Below are 27,149 nucleotides of genomic sequence, written 5' to 3'. Positions count from 1 at the left end.
GTCGCTTGTTTTGGCACGTGCAGGGCTTTCAATCACAAAAGGCTAAGGTCGTGCAATTTGCAAAATACAAGCTGTATATTCAGAGGGTGTTCTTCTTCGTCGTCGCCAATGCCAAGTTAGGGCCTCTGGCCGTCTGTGGCGGGTTATGTAGATTCAGCGTTGTGAAGTCAGAGCTGAATCCTCTGGCTTTCCGTTGGAAGCGTTGGTATACACCTCCCGGTTTTGGATGGCGTCTTTACGTCGCTTGATTGGCACGTGCAGGGCTTTCAATCATAAAAGGCTAAGGTCGTGCAATTTGCAAAATACAAGCTGTATATTCAGACGATGTTCTTCTTCGTCGTCGCCAATGCCAAGTGAGGGCCTCTAGCAGTCGGTAGCGGGTTAGGTAGCTTCAGCGTTGTGAAGTCAGAGCTGAATCCTTTGGCTTTCCGTTGGAAGCGTTGGTATACACATCCCGGTTTTTGATGGCGTCCTTACGTCGCTTGTTTTGGCACGTGCAGGGCTTTCAATCATAAAAGGCTAAGGTCGTGCAATTTGCAAATTACAAGCTGTATATTCAGAAGATGTTCTTCTTCGTCGTCGCCAATGCCAAGTGAGGGCCTCTGGCAGTCGTTGGCCAGTTATGTAGCTTCAGCTTTGTGAAGTCAGAGCCGAATCCTTTGCCCTTCCGTTAGAAGCGTTGGTACACACCTCCCAGTTTCGGATGGCGTCTTTCCGTCGCATGTTTTGGCACGTGCAGGGCTTTTATTCGTAAAAGGTTAAGGTCGTGCAAATGGTAAAATACAAACTGTATATTGAGACGATGTTCTTCTTCGTCGTCGCCAATGCCAAGTGAGGGCCTCTGGCAGTCGGTGGCGGGTTATGTAGCTTCAGCGTTGTGAAGTCAGAGCTGAATCCTTTGGCTTTCCGTTGGAGGCGTTGGTATACACCTCCCGGTTTTTGATGGCGTCTTTACGTCGCTTGTTTTGGCACGTGCAGGACTTTCAATCATAAAAGGCTAAGGTCGTGCAATTTGCTAAATACAAGCTGTATATTCAGAGGGTGTTCTTCTTCGTCGTCGCCAATGCCAAGTGAGGGCCTCTGGCAGTCGGTAGCGGGTTATGTAGCTTCAGCGTTGTGAAGTCACAGCTGAATCCTTTGGCTCTCCGTTGGGAGCGTTGGTATACACCTCCCGGTTTTTGATGGCGTCTTTAGGTCGCTTGATTTGGCACGTGCAGGGCTTTCAATCATAAAAGGCTAAGGTCGTGCAATTTGTAAAATACAAGCTGTATATTCAGACAATGTTCTTCTTCGTCGTCGCCAATGCCAAGTTAGGGCCTCTGGCAGTCAGTGGCGGGTTATGTAGCTTCAGCGTTGTGAAGTCAGAGCTGAATCCTTTGGCTTTCCGTTGGAAGCGTTGGTATACACCTCCCGATTTTGATGGCGTCTTTGCGTCGCTTGTTTTGGCACGTGCAGGGCTTTCAATCATAAAAGGCTAAGGTCCTGCAATTTGCAAAATACAAGCTGTATATTCAGAGGGTGTTCTTCTTCGTCGTCGCCAATGCCAACTGAGGTCCTCTGGCAGTCGGTAGCGGGTTATGTAGCTTCAGCGTTGTGAAGTCAGAGCTGAATCCTTTGGCTTTCCGTTGGAAGCGTTGGTATACACCTCCCGATTTTGATGGCGTCTTTGCGTCGCTTGTTTTGGCACGTGCAGGGCTTTCAATCATAAAAGGCTAAGGTCCTGCAATTTGCAAAAAACAAGCTGTATATTCAGAGGGTGTTCTTCTTCGTCGTCGCCAATGCCAACTGAGGTCCTCTGGTAGTCGGTAGCGGGTTATGTAGCTTCAGCGTTGTGAAGTCAGAGCTGAATCCTTTGGCTTTCCGTTGGAAGCGTTGGTATACACCTCCCGGTTTTTGATGGCGTCTTTACGTCGCTTGTTTTGGCACGTGCAGGGCTTTCAATCACAAAAGGCTAAGGTCGTGCAATTTGCAAAATACAAGCTGTATATTCAGAGGGTGTTCTTCTTCGTCGTCGCCAATGCCAAGTTAGGGCCTCTGGCCGTCTGTGGCGGGTTATGTAGATTCAGCGTTGTGAAGTCAGAGCTGAATCCTCTGGCTTTCCGTTGGAAGCGTTGGTATACACCTCCCGGTTTTGGATGGCGTCTTTACGTCGCTTGATTGGCACGTGCAGGGCTTTCAATCATAAAAGGCTAAGGTCGTGCAATTTGCAAAATACAAGCTGTATATTCAGACGATGTTCTTCTTCGTCGTCGCCAATGCCAAGTGAGGGCCTCTGGCAGTCGGTGGCGGGTTATGTAGCTTCAGCTTTGTGAAGTCAGAGCTGAATCCTTTGGCCTTCCATTGGAAGCGTTGGTACACACCTCCCAGTTTCGGATGGCGTCTTTCCGTCGCATGTTTTGGCACGTGCAGGGCTTTTATTCGTAAAAGGTTAAGGTCGTGCAAATGGTAAAATACAAACTGTATATTCAGACGATGTTCTTCTTCGTCGTCGCCAATGCCAAGTGAGGGCCTCTGGCAGTCGGTGGCGGGTTATGTAGCTTCAGCGTTGTGAAGTCAGAGCTGAATCCTTTGGCTTTCCGTTGGAAGCGTTGGTATACACCTCCCGGTTTTTGATGGCGTCTTTACGTCGCTTGTTTTGGAACGTGCAGGGCTTTCAATCATAAAAGGCTAAGGTCGGGCAATTTGCAAAATACAAGCTGTATATTCAGAGGGTGTTCTTCTTCGTCGTCGCCAATGCCAAGTGAGGGCCTCTGGCAGTCGGTAGCGGGTTATGTAGCTTCAGCTTTGTGAAGTCAGAGCTGAATCCTTTGGGTTTCCGTTGGGAGCGTTGGTATACACCTCCCGGTTTTTGATGGCGTCTTTACGTCGCTTCTTTTGGCACGTGCCGGGCTTACAATCATAAAAGGCTAAGGTCGTGCAATTTGCAAAATACAAGCTGTATATTCAGACGTCGTTCTTCTTCGTCGTCGCCAATGCCAAGTGAGGGCCTCTGGCAGTCGGTAGCGGGTTAGGTAGCTTCAGCGTTGTGAAGTCAGAGCTGAATCCTTTGGCTTTCCGTTGGAAGCGTTGGTATACACCTCGCGGTTTTTGATGGCGTCTTTACGTCGCTTGTTTTGGCACGTGCAGGGTTTTCAATCATAAAAGGCTAAGGTCGTGCAATTTGCAAAATACAAGCTGCATATTCAGACGATGTTCTTCTCCGTCGTCGCCAATGCCAAGTGAGGGCCTCTGGCAGTCGGTGGCGGGTTATGTAGCTTGAGCGTTGTGAAGTCAGAGCTGAATCCTTTGGCTTTCCGTTGGAAGCATTGGTATACACCTCCCGGTTTTTGATGGCGTCTTTACGTCGCTTGGTTTGGCACGTGCAGGGCTTTCAATCATAAAAGGCTAAGGTTGTGCAATTTGCAAAATACAAGCTTTATATTCAGAGGGTGTTCTTCGTCGTCGCCAATGCCAACTGAGGTCCTCTGGCAGTCGGTAGCGGGTTATGTAGCTTCAGCTTTGTGAAGTCAGAGCTGAATCCTTTGGCTTTCCGTTGGGAGCGTTGGTATACACCTCCCGGTTTTTGATGGCGTCTTTACGTCGCTTCTTTTGGCACGTGCCGGGCTTACAATCATAAAAGGCTAAGGTCGTGCAATTTGCAAAATACAAGCTGTATATTCAGACGTCGTTCTTCTTCGTCGTCGCCAATGCCAAGTGAGGGCCTCTGGCAGTCGGTAGCGGGTTAGGTAGCTTCAGCGTTGTGAAGTCAGAGCTGAATCCTTTGGCTTTCCGTTGGAAGCGTTGGTATACACCTCCCGGTTTTTGATGGCGTCCTTACGTCGCTTGTTTTGGCACGTGCAGGGCTTTCAATCATAAAAGGCTAAGGTCGTGCAATTTGCAAATTACAAGTTGTATATTCAGAAGATGTTCTTCTTCGTCGTCGCCAATGCCAAGTGAGGGCCTCTGGCAGTCGGTGGCGGGTTATTTAGCTTCAGCGTTGTGAAGTCAGAGCTGAATCCTTTGGCTTTCCATTGGAAGCGTTGGTATACACCTCGCGGTTTTTGATGGCGTCTTTACGTCGCTTGTTTTGGCACGTGCAGGGTTTTGAATCATAAAAGGCTAAGGTCGTGCAATTTGCAAAATACAAGCTGCATATTCAGACGATGTTCTTCTCCGTCGTCGCCAATGCCAAGTGAGGGCCTCTGGCAGTCGGTGGCGGGTTATGTAGCTTGAGCGTTGTGAAGTCAGAGCTGAATCCTTTGGCTTTCCGTTGGAAGCGTGTGTATACATCTCCCGGTTTTTGATGGCGTCTTTACGTCGCTTGTTTTGGCACGTGCAGGGCTTTCAATCATAAAAGGCTAAGGTTGCGCAATTTGCAAAATACAAGCTTTATATTCAGAGGGTGTTCTTCGTCGTCGCCAATGCCAACTGAGGTCCTCTGGCAGTCGGTAGCGGGTTATGTAGCTTCAGCGTTGTGAAGTCAGAGCTGAATTCTTTGGCTTTCCGTTGGAAGCGTTGGTATACACCTCCCAGTTTTTGATGGCGTCTTTACGTCGCTTGTTTTGGCACGTGCAGGGCTTTCAATCATAAAAGGCTAAGTTCGTGCAATTTGCAAAATACAAGCTGTATATTCAGAGGGTGTTGTTCGTCGTCGCCAATGCCAAGTTAGGGCCTCTGGCCGTCTGTGGCGGGTTATGTAGATTCAGCGTTGTGAAGTCAGAGCTGAATCCTCTGGCTTTCTGTTGGAAGCGTTGGTATACACCTCCCGGTTTTGGATGGCGTCGTTAGGTCGCTTGATTTGGCCCGTGTAGGGCTTTCAATCATAAAAGGCTAAGGTCGTGCAATTTGCAAAATACAAGCTGTATATTCAGACGATGTTCTTCTTCGTCGTCACCAATGCCAAGTGAGGGCCTCTGGCAGTCGGTGGCGGGTTATGTAGCTTCAGCGTTGTAGGTCAGAGCTGAATCCTTTGGCTTTCTATTGGAAGCGTTGGTATACACCTCCCGATTTTGATGGCGTCTTTGCGTCGCTTGTTTTGGCACGTGCAGGGCTTTCAATCATAAAAGGCTAAGGTCGTGCAATTTGCAAAATACAAGCTGTATATTCAGAGGGTGTTCTTCTTCGTCGTCGCCAATGCCAAGTGAGGGCCTCTGGCAGTCGGTGGCGGGTTATGTAGCTTCAGCTTTGTGAAGTCAGAGCCGAATCCTTTGCCCTTCCGTTAGAAGCGTTGGTACACACCTCCCAGTTTCGGATGGCGTCTTTCCGTCGCATGTTTTGGCACGTGCAGGGCTTTTATTCGTAAAAGGTTAAGGTCGTGCAAATGGTAAAATACAAACTGTATATTGAGACGATGTTCTTCTTCGTCGTCGCCAATGCCAAGTGAGGGCCTCTGGCAGTCGGTGGCGGGTTATGTAGCTTCAGCGTTGTGAAGTCAGAGCTGAATCCTTTGGCTTTCCGTTGGAGGCGTTGGTATACACCTCCCGGTTTTTGATGGCGTCTTTACGTCGCTTGTTTTGGCACGTGCAGGACTTTCAATCATAAAAGGCTAAGGTCGTGCAATTTGCTAAATACAAGCTGTATATTCAGAGGGTGTTCTTCTTCGTCGTCGCCAATGCCAAGTGAGGGCCTCTGGCAGTCGGTAGCGGGTTATGTAGCTTCAGCGTTGTGAAGTCAGAGCTGAATCCTTTGGCTCTCCGTTGGGAGCGTTGGTATACACCTCCCGGTTTTTGATGGCGTCTTTAGGTCGCTTGATTTGGCACGTGCAGGGCTTTCAATCATAAAAGGCTAAGGTCGTGCAATTTGTAAAATACAAGCTGTATATTCAGACAATGTTCTTCTTCGTCGTCGCCAATGCCAAGTGAGGGCCTCTGGCAGTCAGTGGCGGGTTATGTAGCTTCAGCGTTGTGAAGTCAGAGCTGAATCCTTTGGCTTTCCGTTGGAAGCGTTGGTATACACCTCCCGATTTTGATGGCGTCTTTGCGTCGCTTGTTTTGGCACGTGCAGGGCTTTCAATCATAAAAGGCTAAGGTTGTGCAATTTGCAAAATACAAGCTTTATATTCAGAGGGTGTTCTTCGTCGTCGCCAATGCCAACTGAGGTCCTCTGGCAGTCGGTAGCGGGTTATGTAGCTTCAGCTTTGTGAAGTCAGAGCTGAATCCTTTGGCTTTCCGTTGGGAGCGTTGGTATACACCTCCCGGTTTTTGATGGCGTCTTTACGTCGCTTCTTTTGGCACGTGCCGGGCTTACAATCATAAAAGGCTAAGGTCGTGCAATTTGCAAAATACAAGCTGTATATTCAGACGTCGTTCTTCTTCGTCGTCGCCAATGCCAAGTGAGGGCCTCTGGCAGTCGGTAGCGGGTTAGGTAGCTTCAGCGTTGTGAAGTCAGAGCTGAATCCTTTGGCTTTCCGTTGGAAGCGTTGGTATACACCTCCCGGTTTTTGATGGCGTCCTTACGTCGCTTGTTTTGGCACGTGCAGGGCTGTCAATCATAAAAGGCTAAGGTCGTGCAATTTGCAAATTACAAGTTGTATATTCAGAAGATGTTCTTCTTCGTCGTCGCCAATGCCAAGTGAGGGCCTCTGGCAGTCGGTGGCGGGTTATTTAGCTTCAGCGTTGTGAAGTCAGAGCTGAATCCTTTGGCTTTCCATTGGAAGCGTTGGTATACACCTCGCGGTTTTTGATGGCGTCTGTACGTCGCTTGTTTTGGCACGTGCAGGGTTTTGAATCATAAAAGGCTAAGGTCGTGCAATTTGCAAAATACAAGCTGCATATTCAGACGATGTTCTTCTCCGTCGTCGCCAATGCCAAGTGAGGGCCTCTGGCAGTCGGTGGCGGGTTATGTAGCTTGAGCGTTGTGAAGTCAGAGCTGAATCCTTTGGCTTTCCGTTGGAAGCGTGTGTATACATCTCCCGGTTTTTGATGGCGTCTTTACGTCGCTTGTTTTGGCACGTGCAGGGCTTTCAATCATAAAAGGCTAAGGTTGCGCAATTTGCAAAATACAAGCTTTATATTCAGAGGGTGTTCTTCGTCGTCGCCAATGCCAACTGAGGTCCTCTGGCAGTCGGTAGCGGGTTATGTAGCTTCAGCGTTGTGAAGTCAGAGCTGAATTCTTTGGCTTTCCGTTGGAAGCGTTGGTATACACCTCCCAGTTTTTGATGGCGTCTTTACGTCGCTTGTTTTGGCACGTGCAGGGCTTTCAATCATAAAAGGCTAAGTTCGTGCAATTTGCAAAATACAAGCTGTATATTCAGAGGGTGTTGTTCGTCGTCGCCAATGCCAAGTTAGGGCCTCTGGCCGTCTGTGGCGGGTTATGTAGATTCAGCGTTGTGAAGTCAGAGCTGAATCCTCTGGCTTTCTGTTGGAAGCGTTGGTATACACCTCCCGGTTTTGGATGGCGTCGTTAGGTCGCTTGATTTGGCCCGTGTAGGGCTTTCAATCATAAAAGGCTAAGGTCGTGCAATTTGCAAAATACAAGCTGTATATTCAGACGATGTTCTTCTTCGTCGTCACCAATGCCAAGTGAGGGCCTCTGGCAGTCGGTGGCGGGTTATGTAGCTTCAGCGTTGTAGGTCAGAGCTGAATCCTTTGGCTTTCCATTGGAAGCGTTGGTATACACCTCCCGATTTTGATGGCGTCTTTGCGTCGCTTGTTTTGGCACGTGCAGGGCTTTCAATCATAAAAGGCTAAGGTCGTGCAATTTGCAAAATACAAGCTGTATATTCAGAGGGTGTTCTTCTTCGTAGTCGCCAATGCCAAGTGAGGGCCTCTGGCAGTCAGTGGCGGGTTATGTAGCTTCAGCGTTGTGAAGTCAGAGCTGAATCCTTTGGCTTTCCGTTGGAAGCGTTGGTATACACCTCCCGATTTTGATGGCGTCTTTGCGTCGCTTGTTTTGGCACGTGCAGGGCTTTCAATCATAAAAGGCTAAGGTCCTGCAATTTGCAAAATACAAGCTGTATATTCAGAGGGTGTTCTTCTTCGTCGTCGCCAATGCCAACTGAGGTCCTCTGGCAGTCGGTAGCGGGTTATGTAGCTTCAGCGTTGTGAAGTCAGAGCTGAATCCTTTGGCTCTCCGTTGGAAGCGTTGGTACACACCTCCCAGTTTCGGATGGCGTCTTTACGTCGCATGTTTTGGCACGTGCAGGGCTTTTATTCGTAAAAGGTTAAGGTCGTGCAAATGGTAAAATACAAACTGTATATTCAGACGATGTTCTTCTTCGTCGTCGCCAATGCCAAGTGAGGGCCTCTGGCAGTCGGTGGCGGGTTATGTAGCTTCAGCGTTGTGAAGTCAGAGCTGAATCCTTTGGCTTTCCGTTGGAAGCGTTGGTATACACCTCCCGGTTTTTGATGGCGTCTTTACGTCGCTTGTTTTGGCACGTGCAGGGCTTTCAATCATAAAAGGCTAAGGTCGGGCAATTTGCAAAATACAAGCTGTATATTCAGAGGGTGTTCTTCTTCGTCGTCGCCAATGCCAAGTGAGGGCCTCTGGCAGTCGGTAGCGGGTTATGTAGCTTCAGCTTTGTGAAGTCAGAGCTGAATCCTTTGGCTTTCCGTTGGGAGCGTTGGTATACACCTCCCGGTTTTTGATGGCGTCTTTACGTCGCTTCTTTTGGCACGTGCCGGGCTTACAATCATAAAAGGCTAAGGTCGTGCAATTTGCAAAATACAAGCTGTATATTCAGACGTCGTTCTTCTTCGTCGTCGCCAATGCCAAGTGAGGGCCTCTGGCAGTCGGTAGCGGGTTAGGTAGCTACAGCGTTGTGAAGTCAGAGCAGAATCCTTTGGCTTTCCGTTGGAAGCGTTGGTATACACCTCCCGGTATTTGATGGCGTCCTTACGTCGCTTGTTTTGGCACGTGCAGGGCTTTCAATCATAAAAGGCTCAGGTCGTGCAATTTGCAAATTACAAGTTGTATATTCAGAAGATGTTCTTATTCGTCGTCGCCAATGCCAAGTGAGGGCCTCTGGCAGTCGGTGGCGGGTTATTTAGCTTCAGCGTTGTGAAGTCAGAGCTGAATCCTTTGGCTTTCCATTGGAAGCGTTGGTATACACCTCCCGGTTTTTGATGGCGTCTTTACGTCGCTTGTTTTGGCACGTGCAGGGTTTTCAATCATAAAAGGCTAAGGTCGTGCAATTTGCAAAATACAAGCTGCATATTCAGACGATGTTCTTCTCCGTCGTCGCCAATGCCAAGTGAGGGCCTCTGGCAGTCGGTGGCGGGTTATGTAGCTTGAGCGTTGTGAAGTCAGAGCTGAATCCTTTGGCTTTCCGTTGGAAGCATTGGTATACACCTCCCGGTTTTTGATGGCGTCTTTACGTCGCTTGGTTTGGCACGTGCAGGGCTTTCAATCATAAAAGGCTAAGGTTGTGCAATTTCCAAAATACAAGCTTTATATTCAGAGGGTGTTCTTCGTCGTCGCCAATGCCAACTGAGGTCCTCTGGCAGTCGGTAGCGGGTTATGTAGCTTCAGCGTTGTGAAGTCAGAGCTGAATCCTTTGGCTTTCCGTTGGAAGCGTTGGTATACATCTCCCAGTTTTTGATGGCGTCTTTACGTCGCTTGTTTTGGCACGTGCAGGGCTTTCAATCATAAAAGGCTAAGTTCGTGCAATTTGCAAAATACAAGCTGTATATTCAGAGGGTGTTCTTCGTTGTCGCCAATGCCAAGTTAGGGCCTCTGGCCGTCTGTGGCGGGTTATGTAGATTCAGCGTTGTGAAGTCAGAGCTGAATCCTCTGGCTTTCTGTTGGAAGCGTTGGTATACACCTCCCGGTTTTGGATGGCGTCGTTAGGTCGCTTGATTTGGCCCGTGTAGGGCTTTCAATCATAAAAGGCTAAGGTCGTGCAATTTGCAAAATACAAGCTGTATATTCAGACGATGTTCTTCTTCGTCGTCACCAATGCCAAGTGAGGGCCTCTGGCAGTCGGTGGCGGGTTATGTAGCTTCAGCGTTGTAGGTCAGAGCTGAATCCTTTGGCTTTCCATTGGAAGCGTTGGTATACACCTCCCGATTTTGATGGCGTCTTTGCGTCGCTTGTTTTGGCACGTGCAGGGCTTTCAATCATAAAAGGCTAAGGTCGTGCAATTTGCAAAATACAAGCTGTATATTCAGAGGGTGTTCTTCTTCGTCGTCGCCAATGCCAACTGAGGTCCTCTGGCTGTCGGCAGCGGGTTATGTAGCTTCAGCGTTGTGAAGTCCGCGCTGAATCCTTTGGCTTTCCGTTGGAAGCATTGGTATACACCTCCCGATTTTTGATGGCGTCTTTGCGTCGCTTGTTTTGGCACGTGCAGGGCTTTCAATCATAAAAGGCTAAGGTCGTGCAATTTGCAAAATACAAGCTGTATATTCAGACGATGTTCTTCTTCGTCGTCGCCAATGCCAAGTGAGGGCCTCTGGCAGTCGGTGGCGGGTTATGTAGCTTCAGCTTTGTGAAGTCAGAGCTGAATCCTTTGCCCTTCCATTGGAAGCGTTGATGCACACCTCCTAGTTTCGGATGGCGTCTTTCCGTCGCATGTTTTGGCACGTGCAGGGCTTTTATTCGTAAAAGGTTAAGGTCGTGCAAATGGTAAAATACAAACTGTATATTCAGACGATGTTCTTCTTCGTCGTCGCCAAAGCCAAGTGAGGGCCTCTGGCAGTCGGTGGCGGGTTATGTAGCTTCAGCGTTGTGAAGTCAGAGCTGAATCCTTTGGCTTTCCGTTGGAAGCATTGGTATACACCTCCCGGTTTTTGATGGCGTCTTTACGTCGCTTGTTTTGGCACGTGCAGGGCTTTCAATCATAAAAGGCTAAGGTCGTGCAATTTGCTAAATACAAGCTGTATATTCAGAGGGTGTTCTTCTTCGTCGTCGCCAATGCCAAGTGAGGGCCTCTGGCAGTCGGTAGCGGGTTATGTAGCTTCAGCGTTGTGAAGTTAGAGCAGAATCCTTTGGCTCTCCGTTGGAAGCGTTGGTACACACCTCCCAGTTTCGGATGGCGTCTTTCCGTCGCATGTTTTGGCACGTGCAGGGCTTTTATTCGTAAAAGGTTAAGGTCGTGCAAATGGTAAAATACAAACTGTATATTCAGACGATGTTCTTCTTCGTCGTCGCCAATGCCAAGTGAGGGCCTCTGGCAGTCGGTGGCGGGTTATGTAGCTTCAGCGTTGTGAAGTCAGAGCTGAATCCTTTGGCTTTCCGTTGGAAGCGTTGGTATACACCTCCCGGTTTTTGATGGCGTCTTTACGTCGCTTGTTTTGGCACGTGCAGGGCTTTCAATCATAAAAGGCTAAGGTCGGGCAATTTGCAAAATACAAGCTGTATATTCAGAGGGTGTTCTTCTTCGTCGTCGCCAATGCCAAGTGAGGGCCTCTGGCAGTCGGTAGCGGGTTATGTAGCTTCAGCTTTGTGAAGTCAGAGCTGAATCCTTTGGCTTTCCGTTGGGAGCGTTGGTATACACCTCCCGGTTTTTGATGGCGTCTTTACGTCGCTTCTTTTGGCACGTGCCGGGCTTACAATCATAAAAGGCTAAGGTCGTGCAATTTGCAAAATACAAGCTGTATATTCAGACGTCGTTCTTCTTCGTCGTCGCCAATGCCAAGTGAGGGCCTCTGGCAGTCGGTAGCGGGTTAGGTAGCTACAGCGTTGTGAAGTCAGAGCAGAATCCTTTGGCTTTCCGTTGGAAGCGTTGGTATACACCTCCCGGTATTTGATGGCGTCCTTACGTCGCTTGTTTTGGCACGTGCAGGGCTTTCAATCATAAAAGGCTCAGGTCGTGCAATTTGCAAATTACAAGTTGTATATTCAGAAGATGTTCTTATTCGTCGTCGCCAATGCCAAGTGAGGGCCTCTGGCAGTCGGTGGCGGGTTATTTAGCTTCAGCGTTGTGAAGTCAGAGCTGAATCCTTTGGCTTTCCATTGGAAGCGTTGGTATACACCTCCCGGTTTTTGATGGCGTCTTTACGTCGCTTGTTTTGGCACGTGCAGGGTTTTCAATCATAAAAGGCTAAGGTCGTGCAATTTGCAAAATACAAGCTGCATATTCAGACGATGTTCTTCTCCGTCGTCGCCAATGCCAAGTGAGGGCCTCTGGCAGTCGGTGGCGGGTTATGTAGCTTGAGCGTTGTGAAGTCAGAGCTGAATCCTTTGGCTTTCCGTTGGAAGCATTGGTATACACCTCCCGGTTTTTGATGGCGTCTTTACGTCGCTTGGTTTGGCACGTGCAGGGCTTTCAATCATAAAAGGCTAAGGTTGTGCAATTTGCAAAATACAAGCTTTATATTCAGAGGGTGTTCTTCGTCGTCGCCAATGCCAACTGAGGTCCTCTGGCAGTCGGTAGCGGGTTATGTAGCTTCAGCGTTGTGAAGTCAGAGCTGAATCCTTTGGCTTTCCGTTGGAAGCGTTGGTATACATCTCCCAGTTTTTGATGGCGTCTTTACGTCGCTTGTTTTGGCACGTGCAGGGCTTTCAATCATAAAAGGCTAAGTTCGTGCAATTTGCAAAATACAAGCTGTATATTCAGAGGGTGTTCTTCGTTGTCGCCAATGCCAAGTTAGGGCCTCTGGCCGTCTGTGGCGGGTTATGTAGATTCAGCGTTGTGAAGTCAGAGCTGAATCCTCTGGCTTTCTGTTGGAAGCGTTGGTATACACCTCCCGGTTTTGGATGGCGTCGTTAGGTCGCTTGATTTGGCCCGTGTAGGGCTTTCAATCATAAAAGGCTAAGGTCGTGCAATTTGCAAAATACAAGCTGTATATTCAGACGATGTTCTTCTTCGTCGTCACCAATGCCAAGTGAGGGCCTCTGGCAGTCGGTGGCGGGTTATGTAGCTTCAGCGTTGTAGGTCAGAGCTGAATCCTTTGGCTTTCCATTGGAAGCGTTGGTATACACCTCCCGATTTTGATGGCGTCTTTGCGTCGCTTGTTTTGGCACGTGCAGGGCTTTCAATCATAAAAGGCTAAGGTCGTGCAATTTGCAAAATACAAGCTGTATATTCAGAGGGTGTTCTTCTTCGTCGTCGCCAATGCCAACTGAGGTCCTCTGGCTGTCGGCAGCGGGTTATGTAGCTTCAGCGTTGTGAAGTCCGCGCTGAATCCTTTGGCTTTCCGTTGGAAGCATTGGTATACACCTCCCGATTTTTGATGGCGTCTTTGCGTCGCTTGTTTTGGCACGTGCAGGGCTTTCAATCATAAAAGGCTAAGGTCGTGCAATTTGCAAAATACAAGCTGTATATTCAGACGATGTTCTTCTTCGTCGTCGCCAATGCCAAGTGAGGGCCTCTGGCAGTCGGTGGCGGGTTATGTAGCTTCAGCTTTGTGAAGTCAGAGCTGAATCCTTTGCCCTTCCATTGGAAGCGTTGATGCACACCTCCTAGTTTCGGATGGCGTCTTTCCGTCGCATGTTTTGGCACGTGCAGGGCTTTTATTCGTAAAAGGTTAAGGTCGTGCAAATGGTAAAATACAAACTGTATATTCAGACGATGTTCTTCTTCGTCGTCGCCAAAGCCAAGTGAGGGCCTCTGGCAGTCGGTGGCGGGTTATGTAGCTTCAGCGTTGTGAAGTCAGAGCTGAATCCTTTGGCTTTCCGTTGGAAGCATTGGTATACACCTCCCGGTTTTTGATGGCGTCTTTACGTCGCTTGTTTTGGCACGTGCAGGGCTTTCAATCATAAAAGGCTAAGGTCGTGCAATTTGCTAAATACAAGCTGTATATTCAGAGGGTGTTCTTCTTCGTCGTCGCCAATGCCAAGTGAGGGCCTCTGGCAGTCGGTAGCGGGTTATGTAGCTTCAGCGTTGTGAAGTTAGAGCAGAATCCTTTGGCTCTCCGTTGGAAGCGTTGGTACACACCTCCCAGTTTCGGATGGCGTCTTTCCGTCGCATGTTTTGGCACGTGCAGGGCTTTTATTCGTAAAAGGTTAAGGTCGTGCAAATGGTAAAATACAAACTGTATATTCAGACGATGTTCTTCTTCGTCGTCGCCAATGCCAAGTGAGGGCCTCTGGCAGTCGGTGGCGGGTTATGTAGCTTCAGCGTTGTGAAGTCAGAGCTGAATCCTTTGGCTTTCCGTTGGAAGCGTTGGTATACACCTCCCGGTTTTTGATGGCGTCTTTACGTCGCTTGTTTTGGCACGTGCAGGGCTTTCAATCATAAAAGGCTAAGGTCGGGCAATTTGCAAAATACAAGCTGTATATTCAGAGGGTGTTCTTCTTCGTCGTCGCCAATGCCAAGTGAGGGCCTCTGGCAGTCGGTAGCGGGTTATGTAGCTTCAGCTTTGTGAAGTCAGAGCTGAATCCTTTGGCTTTCCGTTGGGAGCGTTGGTATACACCTCCCGGTTTTTGATGGCGTCTTTACGTCGCTTCTTTTGGCACGTGCCGGGCTTACAATCATAAAAGGCTAAGGTCGTGCAATTTGCAAAATACAAGCTGTATATTCAGACGTCGTTCTTCTTCGTCGTCGCCAATGCCAAGTGAGGGCCTCTGGCAGTCGGTAGCGGGTTAGGTAGCTTCAGCGTTGTGAAGTCAGAGCAGAATTCTTTGGCTTTCCGTTGGAAGCGTTGGTATACACCTCCCGGTTTTTGATGGCGTCCTTACGTCGCTTGTTTTGGCACGTGCAGGGCTTTCAATCATAAAAGGCTAAGGTCGTGCAATTTGCAAATTACAAGTTGTATATTCAGAAGATGTTCTTATTCGTCGTCGCCAATGCCAAGTGAGGGCCTCTGGCAGTCGGTGGCGGGTTATTTAGCTTCAGCGTTGTGAAGTCAGAGCTGAATCCTTTGGCTTTCCATTGGAAGCGTTGGTATACACCTCGCGGTTTTTGATGGCGTCTTTACGTCGCTTGTTTTGGCACGTGCAGGGTTTTCAATCATAAAAGGCTAAGGTCGTGCAATTTGCAAAATACAAGCTTTATATTCAGAGGGTGTTCTTCGTCGTCGCCAATGCCAACTGAGGTCCTCTGGCAGTCGGTAGCGGGTTATGTAGCTTCAGCGTTGTGAAGTCAGAGCTGAATCCTTTGGCTTTCCGTTGGAAGCGTTGGTATACATCTCCGAGTTTTTGATGGCGTCTTTACGTCGCTTGTTTTGGCACGTGCAGGGCTTTCAATCATAAAAGGCTAAGTTCGTGCAATTTGCAAAATACAAGCTGTATATTCAGAGGGTGTTCTTCGTTTTCGCCAATGCCAAGTTAGGGCCTCTGGCCGTCTGTGGCGGGTTATGTAGATTCAGCGTTGTGAAGTCAGAGCTGAATCCTCTGGCTTTCTGCTGGAAGCGTTGGTATACACCTCCCGGTTTTGGATGGCGTCGTTAGGTCGCTTGATTTGGCCCGTGTAGGGCTTTCAATCATAAAAGGCTAAGGTCGTGCAATTTGCAAAATACAAGCTGTATATTCAGACGATGTTCTTCTTCGTCGTCACCAATGCCAAGTGAGGGCCTCTGGCAGTCGGTGGCGGGTTATGTAGCTTCAGCGTTGTAGGTCAGAGCTGAATCCTTTGGCTTTCCATTGGAAGCGTTGGTATACACCTCCCGATTTTGATGGCGTCTTTGCGTCGCTTGTTTTGGCACGTGCAGGGCTTTCAATCATAAAAGGCTAAGGTCGTGCAATTTGCAAAATACAAGCTGTATATTCAGAGGGTGTTCTTCTTCGTCGTCGCCAATGCCAACTGAGGTCCTCTGGCTGTCGGCAGCGGGTTATGTAGCTTCAGCGTTGTGAAGTCAGCGCTGAATCCTTTGGCTTTCCGTTGGAAGCGTTGGTATACACCTCCCGATTTTTGATGGCGTCTTTGCGTCGCTTGTTTTGGCACGTGCAGGGCTTTCAATCATAAAAGGCTAAGGTCGTGCAATTTGCAAAATACAAGCTGTATATTCAGACGATGTTCTTCTTCGTCGTCGCCAATGCCAAGTGAGGGCCTCTGGCAGTCGGTGGCGGGTTATGTAGCTTCAGCTTTGTGAAGTCAGAGCTGAATCCTTTGCCCTTCCATTGGAAGCGTTGGTACACACCTCCTAGTTTCGGATGGCGTCTTTCCGTCGCATGTTTTGGCACGTGCAGGGCTTTTATTCGTAAAAGGTTAAGGTCGTGCAAATGGTAAAATACAAACTGTATATTCAGACGATGTTCTTCGTCGTCGCCAAAGCCAAGTGAGGGCCTCTGGCAGTCGGTGGCGGGTTATGTAGCTTCAGCGTTGTGAAGTCAGAGCTGAATCCTTTGGCTTTCCGTTGGAAGCGTTGGTATACACCTCCCGGTTTTTGATGGCGTCTTTACGTCGCTTGTTTTGGCACGTGCAGGGCTTTCAATCATAAAAGGCTAAGGTCGTGCAATTTGCAAAATACAAGCTGTATATTCAGACGATGTTCTTCTTCGTCGTCGCCAATGCCAAGTGAGGGCCTCTTGCAGTCGGTGGCGGGTTATGTAGCTTCAGCTTTGTGAAGTCAGAGCTGAATCCTTTGCCCTTCCATTGGAAGCGTTGATACACACCTCCTAGTTTCGGATGGCGTCTTTCCGTCGCATGTTTTGGCACGTGCAGGGCTTTTATTCGTAAAAGGTTAAGGTCGTGCAAATGGTAAAATACAAACTGTATATTCAGACGATGTTCTTCTTCGTCGTCGCCAAAGCCAAGTGAGGGCCTCTGGCAGTCGGTGGCGGGTTATGTAGCTTCAGCGTTGTGAAGTCAGAGCTGAATCCTTTGGCTTTCCGTTGGAAGCGTTGGTATACACCTCCCGGTTTTTGATGGCGTCTTTACGTCGCTTGTTTTGGCACGTGCAGGGCTTTCAATCATAAAAGGCTAAGGTCGTGCAATTTGCTAAATACAAGCTGTATATTCAGAGGGTGTTCTTCTTCGTCGTCGCCAATGCCAAGTGAGGGCCTCTGGCAGTCGGTAGCGGGTTATGTAGCTTCAGCGTTGTGAAGTTAGAGCAGAATCCTTTGGCTCTCCGTTGGAAGCGTTGGTACACACCTCCCAGTTTCGGATGGCGTCTTTCCGTCGCATGTTTTGGCACGTGCAGGGCTTTTATTCGTAAAAGGTTAAGGTCGTGCAAATGGTAAAATACAAACTGTATATTCAGACGATGTTCTTCTTCGTCGTCGCCAATGCCAAGTGAGGGCCTCTGGCAGTCGGTGGCGGGTTATGTAGCTTCAGCGTTGTGAAGTCAGAGCTGAATCATTTGGCTTTCCGTTGGAAGCGTTGGTATACACCTCCCGGTTTTTGATGGCGTCTTTACGTCGCTTGTTTTGGCACGTGCAGGGCTTTCAATCATAAAAGGCTAAGGTCGGGCAATTTGCAAAATACAAGCTGTATATTCAGAGGGTGTTCTTCTTCGTCGTCGCCAATGCCAAGTGAGGGCCTCTGGCAGTCGGTAGCGGGTTATGTAGCTTCAGCTTTGTGAACTCAGAGCTGAATCCTTTGGCTTTCCGTTGGGAGCGTTGGTATACACCTCCCGGTTTTTGATGGCGTCTTTACGTCGCTTCTTTTGGCACGTGCCGGGCTTACAATCATAAAAGGCTAAGGTCGTGCAATTTGCAAAATACAAGCTGTATATTCAGACGTCGTTCTTCTTCGTCGTCGCCAATGCCAAGTGAGGGCCTCTGGCAGTCGGTAGCGGGTTAGGTAGCTTCAGCGTTGTGAAGTCAGAGCAGAATCCTTTGGCTTTCCGTTGGAAGCGTTGGTATACACCTCCCGGTTTTTGATGGCGTCCTTACGTCGCTTGTTTTGGCACGTGCAGGGCTTTCAATCATAAAAGGCTAAGGTCGTGCAATTTGCAAATTACAAGTTGTATATTCAGAAGATGTTCTTATTCGTCGTCGCCAATGCCAAGTGAGGGCCTCTGGCAGTCGGTGGCGGGTTATTTAGCTTCAGCGTTGTGAAGTCAGAGCTGAATCCTTTGGCTTTCCATTGGAAGCGTTGGTATACACCTCGCGGTTTTGATGGCGTCTTTACGGCGTTTGTTTTGGCACGTGCAGGGTTTTCAATCATAAAAGGCTAAGGTCGTGCAATTTGCAAAATACAAGCTGCATATTCAGACGATGTTCTTCTCCGTCGTCGCCAATGCCAAGTGAGCGCCTCTGGCAGTCGGTGGCGGGTTATGTAGCTTGAGCGTTGTGAAGTCAGAGCTGAATCCTTTGGCTTTCCGTTGGAAGCATTGGTGTACACCTCCCGGTTTTTGATGGCGTCTTTACGTCGCTTGGTTTGGCACGTGCAGGGCTTTCAATCATAAAAGGCTAAGGTTGTGCAATTTGCAAAATACAAGCTTTATATTCAGAGGGTGTTCTTCGTCGTCGCCAATGCCAACTGAGGTCCTCTGGCAGTCGGTAGCGGGTTATGTAGCTTCAGCGTTGTGAAGTCAGAGCTGAATCCTTTGGCTTTCCGTTGGAAGCGTTGGTATACATCTCCCAGTTTTTGATGGCGTCTTTACGTCGCTTGTTTTGGCACGTGCAGGGCTTTCAATCATAAAAGGCTAAGTTCGTGCAATTTGCAAAATACAAGCTGTATATTCAGAGGGTGTTCTTCGTTTTCGCCAATGCCAAGTTAGGGCCTCTGACCGTCTGTGGCGGGTTATGTAGATTCAGCGTTGTGAAGTCAGAGCTGAATCCTCTGGCTTTCTGTTGGAAGCGTTGGTATACACCTCCCGGTTTTGGATGGCGTCGTTAGGTCGCTTGATTTGGCCCGTGTAGGGCTTTCAATCATAAAAGGCTAAGGTCGTGCAATTTGCAAAATACAAGCTGTATATTCAGACGATGTTCTTCTTCGTCGTCACCAATGCCAAGTGAGGGCCTCTGGCAGTCGGTGGCGGGTTATGTAGCTTCAGCGTTGTAGGTCAGAGCTGAATCCTTTGGCTTTCCATTGGAAGCGTTGGTATACACCTCCCGATTTTGATGGCGTCTTTGCGTCGCTTGTTTTGGCACGTGCAGGGCTTTCAATCATAAAAGGCTAAGGTCGTGCAATTTGCAAAATACAAGCTGTATATTCAGAGGGTGTTCTTCTTCGTCGTCGCCAATGCCAACTGAGGTCCTCTGGCTGTCGGCAGCGGGTTATGTAGCTTCAGCGTTGTGAAGTCAGCGCTGAATCCTTTGGCTTTCCGTTGGAAGCGTTGGTATACACCTCCCGATTTTTGATGGCGTCTTTGCGTCGCTTGTTTTGGCACGTGCAGGGCTTTCAATCATAAAAGGCTAAGGTCGTGCAATTTGCAAAATACAAGCTGTATATTCAGACGATGTTCTTCTTCGTCGTCGCCAATGCCAAGTGAGGGCCTCTGGCAGTCGGTGGCGGGTTATGTAGCTTCAGCTTTGTGAAGTCAGAGCTGAATCCTTTGCCCTTCCATTGGAAGCGTTGGTACACACCTCCTAGTTTCGGATGGCGTCTTTCCGTCGCATTGTAAGGAGATAGCGCCACCCAGCGGCGTTCGTGAGTAGAAGACAAAGCACGAGGAGCGCGTGCGGAGGGGAACGCGGGGCAGGTCGAAGAGGATTACGAGGGAGAGAAGAGAAGAGCGCGGTGGGCGACGGACGTGGACGAGTTCTGCTGGCTCCCCGAGTTCCGGGCTTGGGCCTTAGCCGCAGACGTCCGGGCCACCAGACCTGGACTTCCATCGTCGAGAGCCTCAACCACCAGGCCCAGGCGCTACTCTTCTCCGTCCATCCGTCAGCTGCTCCACACAGGCCGCCTCTGGCGCCTACGTGACCTTTTTCCGGGATACCAGACCTGGGAACCGTGCCGGGAGCCCACGAACGCTGACGCTGCGGTAGCGTTTCATCGACGTTGGAACGCCAAGAGACTCCTTGACTGCCCGACACCCAGCCAGTCCTCCCCGCTCGTTGCTCGAATAAGACAAGTAGTGTGACTTTCCTCTTTGACTCTTTTTTCTGCATTTTTCGTAAGCACCTTGTTCTGTTTCCCCGTGTGTTTTTCCCGTGTGTTGTTGCGTTGTTCTCATGTTCCTTTCCTTTTTTCTCGCTCATATTGAAATTGGTTTCCGTTTTGATAAAATCCGCCTCGTTTATGGTTTGTACTTTTGTGTTTCTTTAAAATAAGACCTGCAATATCTCACAGATCCTCACAAATTTGGCGTCCACTACGACAGGACGAGGTCGGTTTTTATTTATTTGCCTGTTGTGTTAATTTAGGAACAATATGAGCGCTTAAGATTTGGTTGCGTTAGGCGAGCGCATGGGCTTGTGCGGCGCGGAGTTACGAGCATGGGTGGAGGACGAGCTTCGTAAGGCACGGGAAGAGAGAGCCGCGGAGCGTGAAGCTGCTAAGCAGAAATTGGAATTAGAGGCACGGAATTTAGAGGCGGAGCGTGAAGCTGCTAAGCAGAAATTGGAATTAGAGGCACGGAATTTGGAGTTAGAGGCACGGAATTTGGAGACGGGGCGTGAAGCTGCGAAGGAACGTTTGGAGTTAGAGGCGCAGAACTTGCAGCTACAAATAAAGCTCAAGGAGGGTGGCGCAAATCCTCCGAGTGACCGTGGAGAGCGTAGCGTCTCATCGACCAGCTCCATTAACCCGCACAGCCTCATACCACAGTTCAATGAGGCGCGGGATGACCTCGATGCCTACTTAAAGAGGTTTGAGCATGTGGCCACAGGGCAGGGCTGGCCAAAAGAAAAGTGGGCAACGGCGTTGAGCTTGTGCCTTGGCGGCGAGGCACTTAGGGTCTTCGGTCGGCTCTCGCCTGAGGATTCCGTGGATTATGACAAAGCGAAGCTTGCCTTGCTTCAAAGGTTTAGGTTCACCGCGGAAGGATACCGAGAGAAGTTTCGCCAGAGTAAGCCGCAGGATGGAGAAACGGCCTCGCAATATGCTGCCAGGTTGTTTAGCTTCTTTGACCGTTGGGTCGAGATGCGGGGAGCAGGCCGCACTTTTGAGGTGGTTCGCGAGATGGTCGTGAGCGAACAATTTCTGAACAACTGTCATTCTCGTTTAGCCCTTTTCTTACGTGAGCGGGAGGGCAAGACAGTTTCTAAGCTGGCGGAGGCTGCCGATCATTTTCTCGAGGCACAGCGGCAAAATAACTTGTTGTTCTTTAAAGAGGAGGGTGAGCACACGATAGTTAAAGCCAAGGACGAGGTTTCACGTTCACAATCCCGCCTTCGATGTTTTCTTTGCGAGAAGACTGGGCACAAGGCGTCGGATTGTCGGACAAAGCCGAAGCAATTGTATTGCACCTGGTGCCGCGAGGTAGGACATGATGCCCAGTCGTGCAAGGCTAGGAGGCCAGGAGACCGTGAGGAGTCCGCCTGTTGCATGACACCTCGATATTCACATCCCGATAGCACTGCAATGGTAACGCGCGTAGAGGGCCAGTTGGGGGAGATGGTCTGTCCTTCCAACCCGGTGGAAACTGCTATGCCCGTGGGGCACGGTGAGGTGTTCGGCCAGCCTGGTTCGGTATTACGGGATACGGGCAGCACCGGTATTGTTGTGCGTGAGTCTCTTGTACCGCCTGCGGCACTAACAGGGAAAAAGGCTACATTATTCTTGGCCAATGGGACCCGTGTAGAAGTTCCGGAAGCGGAGGTGGTGATTTCCTCACCATACTTTTCGGGTAAGGCCATCGCGCGGTGCTTGTCTACACCCTTGTACGACATCATAATAGGCAATGTCCCTGGCGCGAAACCTCCATTCTCGGTTGACCCGCGAGTTCTCACTGATCAGGCAGTTTCTCTTGCCATGACGAGTTCGGTCGATGTTCCTTCCCTTACGGTGACAGCAAAGGTTTCAGAGAGTAGTAAAAGCCCCACTCTGAACACACTCCACTTGTCACGGCCGGAGTTTCGCCTCAAACAGGAAGAAGACCCGACCTTAGAGGTGTGTCGCAGGAAGTTGGGGCAAATATTTCATGGCAAGGGACAGACCGCCCACTCCTTGGATACTGATGACGGTGTTCTCTTCCGGACATACCAAGTGTGTCCCGGCCAGGTCGTTGAGCAAGCGGTGGTACCGAAGGGCTTACGCACGCAAGTTCTTAAGTTGGCACATAAGAGTGCATTATCCGGCCATCATGGAATACGGCAAACAATAGCTAGGGTGCTCAGTGAGTTTTACTGGCCCGGTGTACAGGCTGACATTAAGAGTTATGTCAGGTCGTGTGATATGTGTCAGCAAACTGTGTTGAAGGCAAGGGAGAACAGAGTGAATAACATCATAGGACGGGAACATGTAAAATCATGGTGGAAACCGAGGTCGGTTTGGAGAAAACGGTTTCACAAAGGAAAACGGAAGTACTAGCCGGAAAAGTTCTCGCGACGGTGAAGTGGTTTGATGTGAACAATGGAATACTGAAGAATGTAGCCCACACCTGTTCGTGTTGGAATTGTTTTGGTTTGTTCATGTTTGTTTTTGAGTGTCGGCTATCTACTTTTTATGCTTTCCGTGTTTCTTCGCCCTCTATGGACGCTTTACGTTGACTTTCCATGTGCTCTCTGTGCTGTGTGTGCGAAGGTCTGTGAACGCTTCGAACATTGACGACCGTCGTATTGTGTGTGATGTGTAGTGTGCGCGCTGTGGTGCGGTGTTCTGTGTTGCGATCGTCGAACGCGTCTGGTGTCGCTCTCCTGAAGTCGAGTTCTTTCCCTTGGAAAAAACTTCCGAAGAGGGGGCCTTCTGTAAGGAGATAGCGCCACCCAGCGGCGTTCGTGAGTAGAAGACAAAGCACGAGGAGCGCGTGCGGAGGGGAACGCGGGGCAGGTCGAAGAGGATTACGTGGGAGAGAAGAGAAGAGCGCGGTGGGCGACGGACGTGGACGAGTTCTGCTGGCTCCCCGAGTTCCGGGCTTGGGCCTTAGCCGCAGACGTCCGGGCCACCAGACCTGGACTTCCATCGTCGAGAGCCTCAACCACCAGGCCCAGGCGCTACTCTTCTCCGTCCATCCGTCAGCTGCTCCACACAGGCCGCCTCTGGCGCCTACGTGACCTTTTTCCGGGATACCAGACCTGGGAACCGTGCCGGGAGCCCACGAACGCTGACGCTGCGGTAGCGTTTCATCGACGTTGGAACGCCAAGAGACTCCTTGACTGCCCGACACCCAGCCAGTCCTCCCCGCTCGTTGCTCGAATAAGACAAGTAGTGTGACTTTCCTCTTTGACTCTTTTTTCTGCATTTTTCGTAAGCACCTTGTTCTGTTTCCCCGTGTGTTTTTCCCGTGTGTTGTTGCGTTGTTCTCATGTTCCTTTCCTTTTTTCTCGCTCATATTGAAATTGGTTTCCGTTTTGATAAAATCCGCCTCGTTTATGGTTTGTACTTTTGTGTTTCTTTAAAATAAGACCTGCAATCTCTCACAGATCCTCACACGCATGTTTTGGCACGTGCAGGGCTTTTATTCGTAAAAGGTTAAGGTCGTGCAAATGGTAAAATACAAACTGTATATTCAGACGATGTTCTTCGTCGTCGCCAAAGCCAAGTGAGGGCCTCTGGCAGTCGGTGGCGGGTTATGTAGCTTCAGCGTTGTGAAGTCAGAGCTGAATCCTTTGGCTTTCCGTTGGAAGCGTTGGTATACACCTCCCGGTTTTTGATGGCGTCTTTACGTCGCTTGTTTTGGCACGTGCAGGGCTTTCAATCATAAAAGGCTAAGGTCGTGCAATTTGCAAAATACAAGCTGTATATTCAGAGGGTGTTCTTCTTCGTCGTCGCCAATGCCAAGTGAGGGCCTCTGGCAGTCGGTAGCGGGTTATGTAGCTTCAGCGTTGTGAAGTCAGAGCTGAATCCTTTGGCTCTCCATTGGGAGCGTTGGTATACACCTCCCGGTTTTTGATGGCGTCTTTAGGTCGCTTCATTTGGCACGTGCAGGGCTTTCAATCATAAAAGGTTAAGGTCGTGCAATTTGCAAAATACAAGCTGTATATTCAGACGATGTTCTTCTTCGTCGTCGCCAATGCCAAGTGAGGGCCTCTGGCAGTCGGTGGCGGGTTATGTAGCTTCAGCGTTGTGAAGTCAGAGCTGAATCCTTTGGCTTTCCGTTGGAAGCGTTGGTATACACCTCCCGGTTTTTGATGGCGTCCTTCCGTCGCTTGTTTTGGCACGTGCAGGGCTTTCAATCATAAAAGGCTAAGGTCGTGCAATTTGCAAATTACAAGCTGTATATTCAGAAGATGTTCTTCGTCGTCGCCAATGCCAAGTGAGGGCCTCTGGCAGTCGGTGGCGGGTTATTTAGCTTCAGCGTTGTGAAGTCAGAGCTGAATCCTTTGGCTTTCCATTGGAAGCGTTGGTATACACCTCGCGGTTTTTGATGGCGTCTTTACGTCGCTTGTTTTGGCACGTGCAGGGTTTTCAATCATAAAAGGCTAAGGTCGGGCAATTTGCAAAATACAAGCTGTATATTCAGACGATGTTCTTCTCCGTCGTCGCCAATGCCAAGTGAGGGCCTCTGGCAGTCGGTAGCGGGTTATGTAGCTTCAGCGTTGTGAAGTCAGAGCTGAATCCTTTGGCTCTCCGTTGGGAGCGTTGGTATACACCTCCCGGTTTTTGATGGCGTCTTTAGGTCGCTTGATTTGGCACGTGCAGGGCTTTCAATCATAAAAGGTTAAGGTCGTGCAATTTGCAAAATACAAGCTGTATATTCAGACGATGTTCTTCTTCGTCGTCGCCAATGCCAAGTGAGGGCCTCTGGCAGTCGGTGGCGGGTTATGTAGCTTCAGCGTTGTGAAGTCAGAGCTGAATCCTTTGGCTTTCCGTTGGAAGCGTTGGTATACACCTCCCGGTCTTTGATGGCGTCTTTACGTCGCTTGTTTTGGCACGTGCAGGGCTTTCAATCATAAAAGGCTAAGGTCGGGCAATTTGCAAAATACAAGCTGTATATTCAGAGGGTGTTCTTCTTCGTCGTCGCCAATGCCAAGTGAGGGCCTCTGGCAGTCGGTAGCGGGTTATGTAGCTTCAGCGTTGTGAAGTCAGAGCTGAATCCTTTGGCTTTCCGTTGGGAGCGTTGGTATACACCTCCCGGTTTTTGATGGCGTCTTTACGTCGCTTGTTTTGGCACGTGCCGGGCTTACAATCATAAAAGGCTAAGGTCGTGCAATTTGCAAAATACAAGCTGTATATTCAGACGTCGTTCTTCTTCGTCGTCGCCAATGCCAAGTGAGGGCCTCTGGCAGTCGGTAGCGGGTTAGGTAGCTTCAGCGTTGTGAAGTCAGAGCTGAATCCTTTGGCTTTCCGTTGGAAGCGTTGGTATACACCTCCCGGTTTTTGATGGCGTCCTTACGTCGCTTGTTTTGGCACGTGCAGGGCTTTCAATCGTAAAAGGCTAAGGTCGTGCAATTTGAAAATTACAAGCTGTATATTCAGAAGATGTTCTTCTTCGTCGTCGCCAATGCCAAGTGAGGGCCTCTGGCAGTCGTTGGCGGGTTATTTAGCTTCAGCGTTGTGAAGTCAGAGCTGAATCCTTTGGCTTTCCGTTGGAAGCGTTGGTATACACCTCGCGGTTTTTGATGGCGTCTTTACGTCGCTTGTTTTGGCACGTGCAGGGTTTTCAATCATAAAAGGCTAAGGTCGTGCAATTTGCAAAATACAAGCTGTATATTCAGAGGGTGTTCTTCTTCGTCGTCGCCAATGCCAAGTGAGGGCCTCTGGCAGTCGGTAGCGGGTTATGTAGCTTCAGCGTTGTGAAGTCAGAGCTGAATCCTTTGGCTCTCCGTTGGGAGCGTTGGTATACACCTCCCGGTTTTTGATGGCGTCTTTAGGTCGCTTGATTTGGCACGTGCAGGGCTTTCAATCATAAAAGGCTAAGGTCCTGCAATTTGCAAAAAACAAGCTGTATATTCAGAGGGTGTTCTTCTTCGTCGTCGCCAATGCCAACTGAGGTCCTCTGGTAGTCGGTAGCGGGTTATGTAGCTTCAGCGTTGTGAAGTCAGAGCTGAATCCTTTGGCTTTCCGTTGGAAGCGTTGGTATACACCTCCCGGTTTTGGATAGCGTCTTTACGTCGCTTGATTGGCACGTGCAGGGCTTTCAATCATAAAAGGCTAAGGTCGTGCAATTTGCAAAATACAAGCTGTATATTCAGACGATGTTCTTCTTCGTCGTCGCCAATGCCAAGTGAGGTCCTCTGGCAGTCGGTGGCGGGTTATTTAGCTTCAGCGTTGTGAAGTTAGAGCTGAATCCTTTGGCTTTCCATTGGAAGCGTTGGTATACACCTCCCAGTTTTTGATGGCGTCTTTACGTCGCTTGTTTTGGCACGTGCAGGGCTTTCAATCATAAAAGGCTAAGTTCGTGCAATTTGCAAAATACAAGCTGTATATTCAGAGGGTGTTCTTCGTCGTCGCCAATGCCAAGTTAGGGCCTCTGGCCGTCTGTGGCGGGTTATGTAGATTGAGCGTTGTGAAGTCAGAGCTGAATCCTCTGGCTTTCTGTTGGAAGCGTTGGTATACACCTCCCGGTTTTGGATGGCGTCGTTAGGTCGCTTGATTTGGCCCGTGTAGGGCTTTCAATCATAAAAGGCTAAGGTCGTGCAATTTGCAAAATACAAGCTGTATATTCAGACGATGTTCTTCTTCGTCGTCGCCAATGCCAAGTGAGGGCCTCTGGCAGTCGGTGGCGGGTTATGTAGCTTCAGCGTTGTAGGTCAGAGCTGAATCCTTTGGCTTTCCATTGGAAGCGTTGGTATACACCTCCCGATTTTGATGGCGTCTTTGCGTCGCTTGTTTTGGCACGTGCAGGGCTTTCAATCATAAAAGGCTAAGGTCGTGCAATTTGCAAAATACAAGCTGTATATTCAGAGGGTGTTCTTCTTCGTCGTCGCCAATGCCAACTGAGGTCCTCTGACAGTCGGTAGCGGGTTATGTAGCTTCAGCGTTGTGAAGTCAGCGCTGAATCCTTTGGCTTTCCGTTGGAAGCGTTGGTATACACCTCCCGATTTTTGATGGCGTCTTTGCGTCGCTTGTTTTGGCACGTGCAGGGCTTTCAATCATAAAAGGCTAAGGTCGTGCAATTTGCAAAATACAAGCTGTATATTCAGACGATGTTCTTCTTCGTCGTCGCCAATGCCAAGTGAGGGCCTCTGGCAGTCGGTGGCGGGTTATGTAGCTTCAGCTTTGTGAAGTCAGAGCTGAATCCTTTGCCCTTCCATTGGAAGCGTTGGTACACACCTCCTAGTTTCGGATGGCGTCTTTCCGTCGCATGTTTTGGCACGTGCAGGGCTTTTATTCGTAAAAGGTTAAGGTCGTGCAAATGGTAAAATACAAACTGTATATTCAGACGATGTTCTTCTTCGTCGTCGCCAAAGCCAAGTGA

Source organism: Amblyomma mixtum, chromosome 6 (genome assembly GCF_055824585.1).
Source record: "Amblyomma mixtum isolate Tamu chromosome 6, ASM5582458v1, whole genome shotgun sequence".
Taxonomy (NCBI): Eukaryota; Metazoa; Arthropoda; class Arachnida; order Ixodida; family Ixodidae; genus Amblyomma; species Amblyomma mixtum.
Note: the sequence above shows the minus strand (reverse complement) of the source record.